The sequence below is a fragment of the Schistocerca cancellata genome, chromosome 3, assembly GCF_023864275.1.
Source record: "Schistocerca cancellata isolate TAMUIC-IGC-003103 chromosome 3, iqSchCanc2.1, whole genome shotgun sequence".
Classification (NCBI taxonomy): domain Eukaryota; kingdom Metazoa; phylum Arthropoda; class Insecta; order Orthoptera; family Acrididae; genus Schistocerca; species Schistocerca cancellata.
Window position 1 is genome coordinate 283,324,412 of NC_064628.1, and position 13,023 is coordinate 283,337,434.

The following is a 13,023-nucleotide window of genomic DNA, read 5'->3' on the forward strand; positions in this document are numbered from 1 at the left end:
ATGGCCCTGACTAACATTAAACTATACCTTTCACAAATAACTTACCTCACAAAAATCTTCATTACTCGAACTACTGCAATACAGCGAGCGCCACTATTGCCAGCTAAATAAAAGATTCAAACTACAGAAGATTAGAATTGAGAGAATTTCTACTAACTTATGAAATGCCTCATGACTACTGAATGATTATTTTATGCTTTACTTTGTACATAGTTGCTTATTTCATTTGATATCTGGTTTCCAGCTGTGTTGCACCATTAGTTTTATAAAATAAACTTAGATGCATTTGCTAATGTGAACACTTTCTGTCAACAGATCTATTAAATAATTATATTATGATCCACATTTTTCGAAAAAGGAGCTCTTGGAATGGAAAGCAAACTAGCCACAGACTGCACACAGCACAGCCAGTGATTTTCATACAGAGCGCTACGTAACGTTGCCAATAAGAAAACATAAACAGCCTACTTACGTAACAGAAGGCACTAACTACTGATAGGGATAGTTAGCAAATGAAAGATATTAATAGAGAACAAACAATGTATTTACCTTAATAATCATAATATATATAGCAGTTCATGACAAATTACAAAACTCCGCCATCTCTCTCCCCACATCCACCAATGCTGGCGGCTCACCTCTAACTGCGCAACGCTACGCGCTGTTAACATCCAGCTGCCCTTCTACAATGGCAGACAACAATGCAAACTAGCCACAGACTGCACACAGCACAGCCAATGATTTTCATACAGAGCGCTACGTGGCATTACCAATATAAAAATCTAAACAGCCTACTTACATAGCCCCCATGCTCCCCACAAAAAATTTTACAAATTGTTTTGGGCAGTGGCCAATAATGATTTGATAAAATTTTTCATAATTACAATAACAAAGAAATCAAATGCACACACTTATTGATACAATGTTGGTCAAAAGCTAAAATTTTCTCACAGTCCATAAAGACAGTCCTGATCATTCATCATAATAGTAATTACAGTTGTTTCTTTTACAAAGTCTCATTAGTAAAAGAAATTGCACACAGAAGTAGTGGATTTCCATGCAGTCTTGAGGAAGTAGTGCTGTCCTTCCAACGGAAAGACAGTGTTGACTCTTGACATGCAGACAGGTAATGGGCCACAACAGAGCAAACCCACAGCAGAGTCATTCGACGTTTTGAAGAATATTGGTAGGTAGGTCATCACAGAGCAGACCCACTGTAGTCCTGGTAGAGAATATGGTATTGGTGGGTCACCAGAGGCGCAGACCCACTGCAGTCCTTGTAGAAATAATGGTATTGGTGGGTCATCAGAGATGCAGACCCACTGTAGTCCTTGTAGAGATAATGGTATTGGTGGGCCATCAAAGATGCAGACCCACTGTAGTCCATGTAGAGACGGCCAGCAGCCATCTGTTGCGACTGTGCAGTTGCACAATCACCATCGAAGAGTCTTGCAGAGAATATAGCAAGTCCATAAACCACCACTTGTACACTCACAAAGTTTTTGGAATTGTCCTTAGAACCAGCAATGCTGTTATCCAGTCCCTTGCTGAATTTACAACACACGTGCAAACACTAACAATCCCTACTTCTCACATATTGTCCATATACTATGACCAACAGAAACGTGTGCAGTGAAATGTCACTTACAAATTAATAATATGATGAACTGGTGTCAATTACAATTTTATAACACAAGAATACAATTACAAAGGTACAAAATACATCATTAAAGAACATAACAATACAGATAACATTTGTAGTACAGGCTTTGCAAAAGAATCGAAATAACATATACATCAGTGTTACAGGAGTTATGACATGAGTACATACATAAAAGATCAGAATAACTTTCGAAACATCAACTTCACACATGAGCAACAAAACAAAACAGAATAAATAATGTCTAAACATCTTTACAAAGTAAATAACATATTATTAATGCAAATTATATTTGAGGATAACAGTATTCCTCATCGTAGTGAATGTAGCTTAGTATTACAAGAGAAAAAAAATTCTATGAAACAGTACACAGAGACAGGAAGAAAACAAATACACAAGGGTACACAAACACATAGTGGGATAACACAAAAGGAAAGGACAGGGTTCGTTTACAGTGTAACATTTGGTACTGCAGTTCAACCCAAAACTCCATTCCATAGATCTTTCGTCTTATTTCATTATTTGCTCCCACCAAAAAAATCCTATCCAAGCATGCTTTCTGTATTTATATGTTCACATATTTCTTACCTCATTATTTATTTTCCATTATCTTACCTCATCATTTATTTCCAAGAAAATCCAACCTATACCTGCTTTCTGTACTTTTTTCGTATAACTTCTCAATGCATTTCTTCCAATTCATTGCAACTCATTCTCTTATAGGCTACCCCCTCTTAAGCTAACTTAAATCTACTGAGCTCAGATGCATAAACTACGGGATGAGGCAATGCAGCAGCATAAAACAATTAACACAAACATCAAGGACAAAAATTTTAAATAGGCAAAGCAATTGCAGTACTACAACTAATATAAGGCACTGTGCAGCAAACAAGAAAACTAAATCCGTAGTAAAACTAGCTTAGAAGAGTAACACAAATTCAAATTCAGTAACACTATGCCTGGCAAACAGCAGTAACTTATACCTAAACATGACATAGCTCAAGCAGAAAAAAATATTACAGTAAAATCAACAATGCAGATAAGGGAAATGTATATTCACATCTTAATGTCTATGTAATTAAAGTGGTGCACCACAACAACTTATTGTAAAAAAAATATTACCATGTACTTGAAAAGAAAATTATGTGTGCAGTTACTGTTACTAGTCCCTTCTTATTGTTCTCTCCATTCCAAGAGCTCCTTTTTCGAAGAATGTGGATCATAAAATAATTATTTAATAGATCTGTTGACAGAAAGTGTTCACATTAGCAAATGCATCTAAGTTTATTTTATAAAACTAATGCTGCAACACAGCTGGAAAACAGGTATCAAATGAAATAAGCAATTACGCAAACCAAAGCATAAAAACTTCATTCAATAGCTATGTGGCATTTTGTAAGTCAGTAGCTCTCAACTCTCGTAGAAAGACACTTGTCATAATCAGGTGTGCAGAATATTTCCCATCAATTCATAAGCATTTCAGTAATTAGCACAAAGTACGAGTAATCATATGTTTTCAAGTAATGAGCATATAATATTTGCGATGCTTTCTACAAAGGAATGTCAATAGCGAGGTTAATGGTCTCCTTTTTTTTCTTCTCCACCTCTGTCTCTGAAAGGCGCACACGCTAAAGGCTTTCTTTTGTCAGACGACTACCTGTCAGCTGGGCGCCCAAAACGCATTACGTCAAGGTCACTTACCTTTCTTACGGAAATATTTACGACAGCAGTTTCTGCTACAGTGACAGTCTCATATAAAAATATTTCACAGGTCAATAATTGGCGTTACAAATCTGTAGAAACAAAATGCTGTTGATATAACAGTGTCCAAAAAATTTTCGTCGGCATTGTGATACATTCACACATTTACATACATTTCATAACTCTTAAAGTACGATTCTTGATTTCCAACAACCTTATAATAAATCAGAGTCCCTAACCACTATTCATTACTCCTTACCTTACTACACATATACATATTCGTCGACACTTTTTCAATATTTCATCTTTATAAGTATGTAGCATAATCAAATTCCTCATATAACATCGGCTTATTGATCATAAAAATACCTCAACAGCATAATACACATCGTTGTCGCAATAATAACATCATAACACCTCAGTCAAATCTCAAAAACGTCGTAGCTTTCTGCAATAATTTCAAAACCTAAAGAAAATTCTCTGCTCATGTCAAAAGTGTCATCTACCTCAAACGTACTTTAAAAATCGTGATCCCATACCAAATACATCATTCAAAGCTCTCATAGTATCACAATGGATCCGAAAAAATATGAACAGTTCACACAGTACAGACAAAATACAATTTCGTAAGTGTGAAGTAATCCAACTCTGTAATTGCGTAAACATGTGTCACTAACGTAGTAAAAAAAAATGTTTATCTCTCAGTTAAATGATCAGATAGCTGTGTAATTTATGTGTTAGAGAAATATGGTACCGATGTGTAAAGTTGTATAAGCAAATACCATATTAGCTAGGGCTCCTTGTGCTTGCCAAACACATGGTACACAAAGTAAGCGTGTACCCCCCCGAGGATTAATGTAATTATACCCTCAGGTGTTACACATTACAGCAATGGAATGAAATGTATAACGGAAAACCTTTATGTCATTGTACTTCAAATATCTTTAAAAATAAATGTTTTAAGTATAAAATTAATCACTCAAATACGTGTACTGTAGCGCTAAACTGTGCGTCTTATTGTAATATAATCTCTGTGGAAGTGTCGTAGTTATCGTCCTCCAAAAGCTAAGTTCTGCAGAAGTCAATGTACTTACCTCATGATAAACAAAAGTGAAATGCTTTGCGTATAGATATCTTACTTATTACGCAAATTGCCATGATGAAGAAAGTACTGTGCTGTAACGTATTGTTGTGCTACAGAAAAGGCTGTCTCCTTGTAGCTATACCACAAAAGTTACTACTAAAACATGTTTTGCTTTCCAGAAGAATTCAGAAAAACCGTGCAGATATAAAACAGATACACCGCAAAAGCAACAATGTAAATTGTGTCACACATTAGTAGTGTCGTAATATAATTGTGTAGCTGTCAAAGAAACCAGCCACTGTGTCATCTGGCATTTCACAGAAAGTACCTTAAATCCAGAATGTATTTTCAAGTAAACCAAAATGTTGCATTAGAATCTCATTAGCAGTACTGGTAAATGTTCTAAGTATGTGAGCCTTATAGTCGTTACGTAATCGTGCAACTAACAAGCAAGAATGTACACACACAATAACACTGTGTCGTCTGTTCACAATAACAATGCGTTCGTAATTTCTGTTTAAATAAGTTTTATTGGTTCTTGACTGGATATTTAACTTCAAACACTGTTGCATGTTAACAGATACTAAGTCTGACAAAGCATACTGGTAATGTAAAGTGAAAAGTTATATGGCAAAGACAAAGTTAAAAAGCAGATTATCAATCAATAAACGGTTTAACATGTGAAATGTGGTGTAAACCTTTACTCTTTATAGTACTCAGAGTTTCAGCTTGAACGCAATTATCGTGCAGTATACGTCGGTAAAGAATACTGGAATTTATCTCAAGGTTAGCGTTTATGTTATTTTTCTCTGAGCCAGCTGGCGCACGCGGCAGCCTGCGGTGCGAGTCATTGTCTGTTCCTTTGTTGGCGCGCATCGTTATTAGGATTTGGAGACCTAACTTCTACAAATTCAAGTTGTCGAGACTGCCCTGCTCTGTTTGAATCCCACCAGTTCTGATGAAATTCAGGTCTGTCGTTATGATTATATTGTCTGTCGTCATGTCGGTAGGTTCCATAGTTTCTTTCTTGTCGGTTAAGTGGTGGAGAATTTCTCCCTGAATTATCACTGCATGGTGGACCGTTGCGTCTGAAGTTATTCTATCTCCCGTGATAATAACTGTTCTGGTTGCCAAATTGTCTGTTTCTATGATTGTCTCTGTCATATTCATTACTACGGAAATGCGATCTTCCTCTGTAACTATTACTCTGCCAGTGGTTGTCATACGGGTGGTGTCTCTTTTGGCCACGATTTACGTTGTAAGAATAGAATTGACGTGTCCAGTTATTGTTTCTGTCGTCACGGAATTGTGACGGATGTGACCTGTAGTGATTGTTTTCCTGTTTTCGCATCCTGCGACTGTCTGTGTCAATTTATAATTCTTGTAGGAGTCCCTGAAAAACTTCAATGTCGTCTTTGCAACGTCCTGCCAAAATAATATGTCGTAAATGTTCAGGTAATTTGATTAAGCAAATGTGTATGAGTTCTGAGGGGCTGCATGGGTTTGACAGGTACTGATTCTTGTGCAACATGTCTTCAAAATATTTCACAAGACTTGAAAATTCAGATTGTTCGAAACGTTTCATCATTATGATGCTATGTTTTACTCGGTCTTGTGTAGCTTGAGGCCAATATGCTGAGAGGAACGCATGGTAAAATTCTCCTTCACTGTGACAATCGTGAATGACCGATCGCATTCTTACAGCTGGTTCATTCTCCAAGTAGCCACACATAAATTCTAACCTGTGCTCCAATGACCAGTTGGGAGGAAAACAATGAGAGAATTGATGGAGCCACATCTGTGGATGAATGTCGTTGGCAGAATTCTTAAACGTTTTGAATTTATGTGTAGTAATGAACAGCTTCTAGTCAAAATCATCGTGTCGGCGAGTAGCATATCGGTCATTGTTACGTCGTGTCGGCGGTTCCATCTCAAAATTCGGTGTACCTTGCCAATTTCTTTCATAATTTCCGAAGTGCCCTAAGTTATTATTTTGTGGCTGTTCCGTATTTCTATGTCCCTCTTCCCGTATTGGAGCGCGAGTGGCCTCTAAAATACGTAATTCTTGTATTACCTGTGTCAGCTGATCTTGTGCTTCCCGGATTTCTCTTTTGTACTGTGTATTGATTTGATTTTGATTTTGTTTGAATTTTCTTATTTGTTCATAGTCTTCTGTGTCAGTGAAGGCTACGGGTCTTGTGTCATTCAGATCATCATCTACCTTTGTAGATAAGTTAGTGACCTGATCCGAAAGTTCGGCTACTTTCTCCGATAGTGTACTTATTTCCTCCATGTGTCTTTCTGAACCAATTTTCAGGGTATCTACTGTGTCCTTTAAGTTTTCCTGAGATTTGCAAGTTGCGTAACCGAATCGGTATACGCAACTGAGTCAATTTTAGCTTGCAAGGTCTCATGATTTTCATGAACAATAGTTTGCAGTTCTTTTATGGCTGCTTCGTGATTCTGTAATGCATTTTCATGACGCGAAAAAATAGGTTGGAAATGCTCACAAATTTGTGTTTTTACGTCATTACAGACTTTTTGACATTTCGATTCGATGTCATGTAACTCAGTAGTTAAATCTTCACGTGTTTGTTCAAGTGTGGTGTCTAACTTTTGAAGATTTTGTTCCATTGTGTCTAACTTTTTAAGATTTTGTTCCACTGTGTCTAACTTTTTAAGATTTTGTTCCACTGTGTCTACTGTTGCTGTGTTTGCTTCTGGTATTGTTCCATTGTGTCTAACTTTTGAAGCTTTTGCTGTGTTTGTCTCTGATTTTGTTCCATTGTGTCTAACTTTTGAAGACTTTGTCCCATTTGTTGCATTAATTGTAATAACAATGCATTAGTGTCTGGAATCTGTTCCTCTACGCTTTTCGGCAGTGCATTTGCACCAGCAACATTCACATTTTGACAAGCAGAAAATGTGTCTTGACTCATTTGAGAAAACGGTGAGGACCCAAAACCTAAGTCTACAGTATTTGCAATATTGTGTTCTGTCATTTCGGATTCCTGAGGAGAGCTGTTGCCGACCGATCGATCGATAATGCTTCCCTGTTCACTACCTGTTTGACTGTCTACACCATTATTTGCCGCCCGCTCCATATTCCTATGCACAATTACCAAATTACTACTTCGAATGTCTGTTAATTCACTACCCAGTGGTGCTGATAAGCTACACTCGTCGTCACTATTATTTCTCAGTTTACTTTGGAGCCTAGTGTTACGTTTTTCACACGCCATTATTGTCACAATATTTCACATGATAATACAGAAAAGCACAATTTGAATAGCAAAAATAAGAGAACACATTAACATAGCACTGAAAATAATATCTAGTTAATTGCAGCTGCTAAATACTTGGTGCAAATCTACATGCATGCCACAACTGTTTTACTGTACAACAATGAAAGACTGCAACTACAAAGGAGATTTTCTCTACAATTACGCGCTAGCAATAAACAAAAGCTACACTAATTACACAAACTACAAGGAAAAAATCAGAAGATTCCAGTAAGGTATCCTCGGCTAAGGGTCGACATACGTAACGTCCCCTTAGAACAATTTATACACGACTGTGCTTAACCTGACACACAATATTGTTTAGCGCAACGCAATCTGACTTTCAAAAATCCCTACAAAAGAATGGCCCTGACTAACATTAAACTATACCTTTCACAAATAACTTACCTCACAAAAATCTTCATTACTCGAACTACTGCAATACAGCGAGCGCCACTATTGCCAGCTAAATAAAAGATTCAAACTACAGAAGGCACTAACTACTGATAGGGATAGTTAGCAAATGAAAGATATTAATAGAGAACAAACAATGTATTTACCTTAATAATCGTAATATATATAGCAGTTCATGACAAATTACAAAACTCCGCCATCTCTCTCTCCACATCCACCACTGCTGGCGGCTCACCTCTAACTGCGCAACGCTACGCGCTGTTAACATCCAGCTGCCCCTCTACAATGGCAGACAACAATGCAAACTAGCCACAGACTGCACACAGCACAGCCAGTGATTTTCATACAGAGCGCTACGTGGCATTACCAATATAAAAATCTAAACAGCCTACTTCAATATGTATATGTTCTGAAATAATAGCTGAAATATAACAAGTAATGGAACACTGGGAAAAGTCCTGAAGGATAATTTGTTGTTTAAAGTACAAATTAAGGAATGCTATTTAACGCAAGTTTCCACATATCGGAAAGGTGGTTTCGCAAGTTATGCAATCTTACGAAATTAAGACAGTTGAAGTATAATTAATTATGCAGCGTAAAACATGTAGCGCGAGCAGAGAGTTAAAATACAGTGGCATCGGCGAATAAAGTTCATTTAATAGCGTCTCAAATTCAGCAACAAGAACTTAAAGTTCGTAAGTGAAAAATCTCAGTTACAGACTCAACGAAAATTATAGTTCATTATTGTCAATGACTATCGCGAAAAACATCTAGTAAGTTCACATCGAATCTCGCTGAGAAGAAAGCTAGCAGTCACTTGTAATAATGCTGTTAATTCACATAAATAGTACCGTTATCGGTGTCGAATCGGCAAGTTCATCATCGGATGTCTGTTCACATTAAGATACATAATTGTTTTTGTTTATATTAGTTTTCAAATTTTATCCCCCATTCTCGTTAAAGTTCCTTGGGGTGAGGCTACTGTCTAAAGTCCTGCGACATTACAACGCAGTAATGAAATTTATATGCATGAACAGAAGTAGTCAGCATTGCATGGTAATGATGCGGGACTTTCGACGACACCACCGTCACAAGGGGAATAAAAAGTGAAAACTAATGCAAATAACAACAAATACGTAACTTAACGTGAAAAGCCATCTGATCATGAACTTGTCGATTCGAAACCGGCAACGGCGCTGTTTATGTGAAAAAATAGCATTATTAAAAGGGACAACTTGGTGTTTTTTTTTTTCTGCAAGCATCAGTACCCAGACAAAGATGAAGTTCGCGTTGTAGCAGAAAAACAATCACAGAGAGTCACACGAATAATCCTAAGTATCGTCAAGATTTTGAGTCCGGAATACTGAGTAACTGGCGCCTTAGATCGTCAGAATCCGAGCTGGTTGGAGGACCCCTGCCCATAATGCTCCAAACGTTCTCAGTTGGGGAGAGATCCGGCGACCTTGCTGGCCAAGGTATAATTTGGCAGCCATGATTACAGGCAGTTGAAACTCTCACCGTATATAGGTGCGCATTATATTGCTGAAATGTAAGCCAAGGATAGGTTACCCAGAAGGGCTACAAAACTGGGAGTAGAATATCGTCGACGTAGCGCTGTGCTGTAAGAGTGCAGCGGACAACAACGAAATGAGTTCTCCCATGAAATGAAAAGACCCCCCCCCCCTCCCACCAGATCATCATTTCTGGCTGTCGCGACGTATGGCGGGCGAAAATCAGGGGGGACGTCTTCGCTGGTCACCACGGCTCATTTCGAAGTGGGACTGATCACTGCCGACAAATCTGTTCTAGTCAATTAGATTCCAGGGCGAATACGTGTCTGAAGACGTCGCAGACAGCGATGGGATTCAAACCTGGCTGTCGTCTGCTATACGGCCTGACAACCAGGAATGATAGTCTGGTGAACCATTTCATTTCACAGCAGGACCAGTTTGGCTGTAATCCACGACAGCCCTGCAGCACAGAAGTACGTCGACGATATTCCACACCCCGTTTTATTCCCCTTCATGTCACGCTATCCTACGCTTATATATCAAATTACGTATCAGCCCCCTGCTTGACTCTGTGCTTGCCAAACCCTGCCAGCAAGATCGCTGCATCTCTCACCAACTGAGAATGTTTGGATCATTACGGGCAGAGCTCTCCAGTTATCTTTGGATTTTGGCGATCTGACGTGACGACTGGTCAGAATTTGACACAGTATACCTCATGAGGACACCCAGAAACTATCAGTCAACGCCACGCACAATAATTGCTTGCATAAGGACCAGAGTGGACCAGCGAATTATTAGCTTGTTCAATTTGTGAAGCTATTTCTCTTGAACAAATCATTCAACTTTTATGAAATTGTCATCGTTTGCATGAAAATTTCTCGGTTCACTTTCCGTATCAGATCTGGATAAAATTGATAGCTCTCGATGATGTCGTCTACCATCTTCGTCAGGAACTAAAATTCACTGTAGTGAACTGGCGAGGTTCCCTCTTTTGTATCCGCAGTACGGGATCCGATTGGCTGGATTACGTCATGATGGTGCGTGCAGAGGTACGTCCACAGAGTCTGCTTGTGCTCTCTACTTAGCTTTGCTGGAAGCGTCGTCCATCGCATGCGGCGGTGAAATGCTGTAAGTGTTCCTCTCTGGTTTTTGCTTGTCAAACGCACGCTTACATGAATTGTTAAATGCATAGCCAGTGTCTCTAACGAAGGTTTTCTCTCAAAGTCTAATTTGAAGTGCTTCTCTGATCAAAGAGTCCCAACAGTTTGATCCGTGAACAAGTCTTCTCGTTTATTCAAACAAAACCTTGTGCATATTTAATATACTGTACTCTGGCGCCCCTGAGTTATCCAAATCTCTATGTTTAAGATGACTCTGATTTTCGACGTAAGGATCGCTAGCCGTCGGTATAGAGTGGGTCAGTGGGTCACGAAACTGTTGTCACATTCTTAAGGAATGCTGTAAATTCCCGACACTCTCAGATCGAAAGTGTCTAAAGGCCTGTTGCAATGTTTCTTTAACTTTTTTTTTTTTTTGGCTGGAAGCCTGGTCTTATTTATTTCCTGTTAAGGGCTCTACCTATCTTGCTAGTTTTTGCAACGCAGAATGGAAGCAGCGTTCTGCGTTGGTCCTCTTGGCTTGTTTGAAATGCGTCGCATCTTGGTTTCCTGAACAGAGTTGATGCCACGGACTCAACACCCGTTCCTTCTGAACACGGTCTTCAGATGGTTAATCTCGGAACCGAGGGGCCCATGTCCGAAATAGTTTTTACTCTATGTACTGAGGTGTTCGGGTGTGATCAGAGAAGCAGTTGAAATCAGACTTTATGAAAACAACTTCAGTAGACACACCGGCTACGCACTTGAAGTGCATGGAAGCGTGCATATGACAAGGAGAAAACACAGAGGAATACTTCTCACTGTTCACCACCAGATATGATGGATGGCACTGCAACAACGCTAGCTAGAGAGCGCATCATGACTTAATCCAGCCAATCAGTTGCTGTACTGTCGGCATAAAAGAGAGAACATTACCAGTTCACGACAGTCAGTTTTGAGTTCCTGTCGAAGCTGCAGGGTGGTTTCATTGAGAGCCTGGAACTTTATCCGAATTTGGCACGACAAGTTAAACGAGAAATTTTTATGCAATAAACTTCGTAGCCAATGTCATCATTTGTTTGTCTGTACATTAACCCTCTGAGTACTGCAGACGTGATACACCGCGGCGCTCCACCTTGCCGCGGGGCCTGCGGATGTGCTTTGCCGATGGAGTGGGCTCTCCCGTGAGCCCTGCAGACGGCATTCGCCGCGCGCCCTGGCCGGTACCTGAGTCCTAATGATGGCTTATACCGCAGCAGGTTCCACTGCCTGTGGGCCTGCGGACGTTAATAGCCGCTCAGGGCTGCATGTCGGCCCGTCGCAAGTTCTTTTGTGCCGTGCACTCTCTGGGATGGCTGTACCCTATTTATTGTTCTGTGCCGCTGTCCCTGCTATCTGGGAAACACTCTGCTACGGATTTCGCAGTTGCTGTTCGACATTCGTGCTAGCTGGTTCATGTGATATTCTGCTTTTGTGGTGTCGTTTAACCATCTGCCGTTTCATGACGAGTTTTAGAGTTCTGCCACTTTTCCACAGACAAATGGCACAACGGATTCGTTGCACTGACGAAGAGATACTGGAGATACTGACTAGGAGTGACAGTGAGTGTCGCATCTTCAATGAATGTAGTGACGATGAAGATTCATCAGAAGAATCTCGTAGTAATATACCTTCGCGTACTTCACCTAGTAGAGCTCTCCAGGACAGTTTTTCTTCTGATTCTGAAAGTGAAGACGAATCGATCCGTAAAAGGCCACGCCTTAGAATGAGAAATTGGATTGGCGAAAACGTTATTTCAGTCCAGCACTTCATGCATTTGATGACTCATTTTCTGGGCATAATTGCCAACTAGCGCCTGATTCAAGCGTTCTATCCTTTTTAATGCTATTTCTATCAGAAGATCTGTTGAAATTTATACCACTTGAAACGAACCGATGTTTGACTTTCACCATGGCAAATACGTCGGAATCAGTTCGTTCTCGACTATCTACCTGGAAAGGTACAGGTTTTGAGGGAATGTATAGCTTCATTTGACAATGTGGTTTGGGACAACCTGGCGACTATAATGAGGGAAAAGAGAGTGGACTGGAAAACCAGGAGGCTTATAAACTCATTATATCTTAATCAAAAAGTTTCAGTTAAAGTGGGAAGAGAAAGTACAAACTGGATCAGACTAGGAAAAGGAGTAAGACAAGGATGCTGTTTATCACCTACTCTTTTCAACCTCTACTTGGAAAATATGATTGACCAATGCTCATTAGATGACAATGGAGTA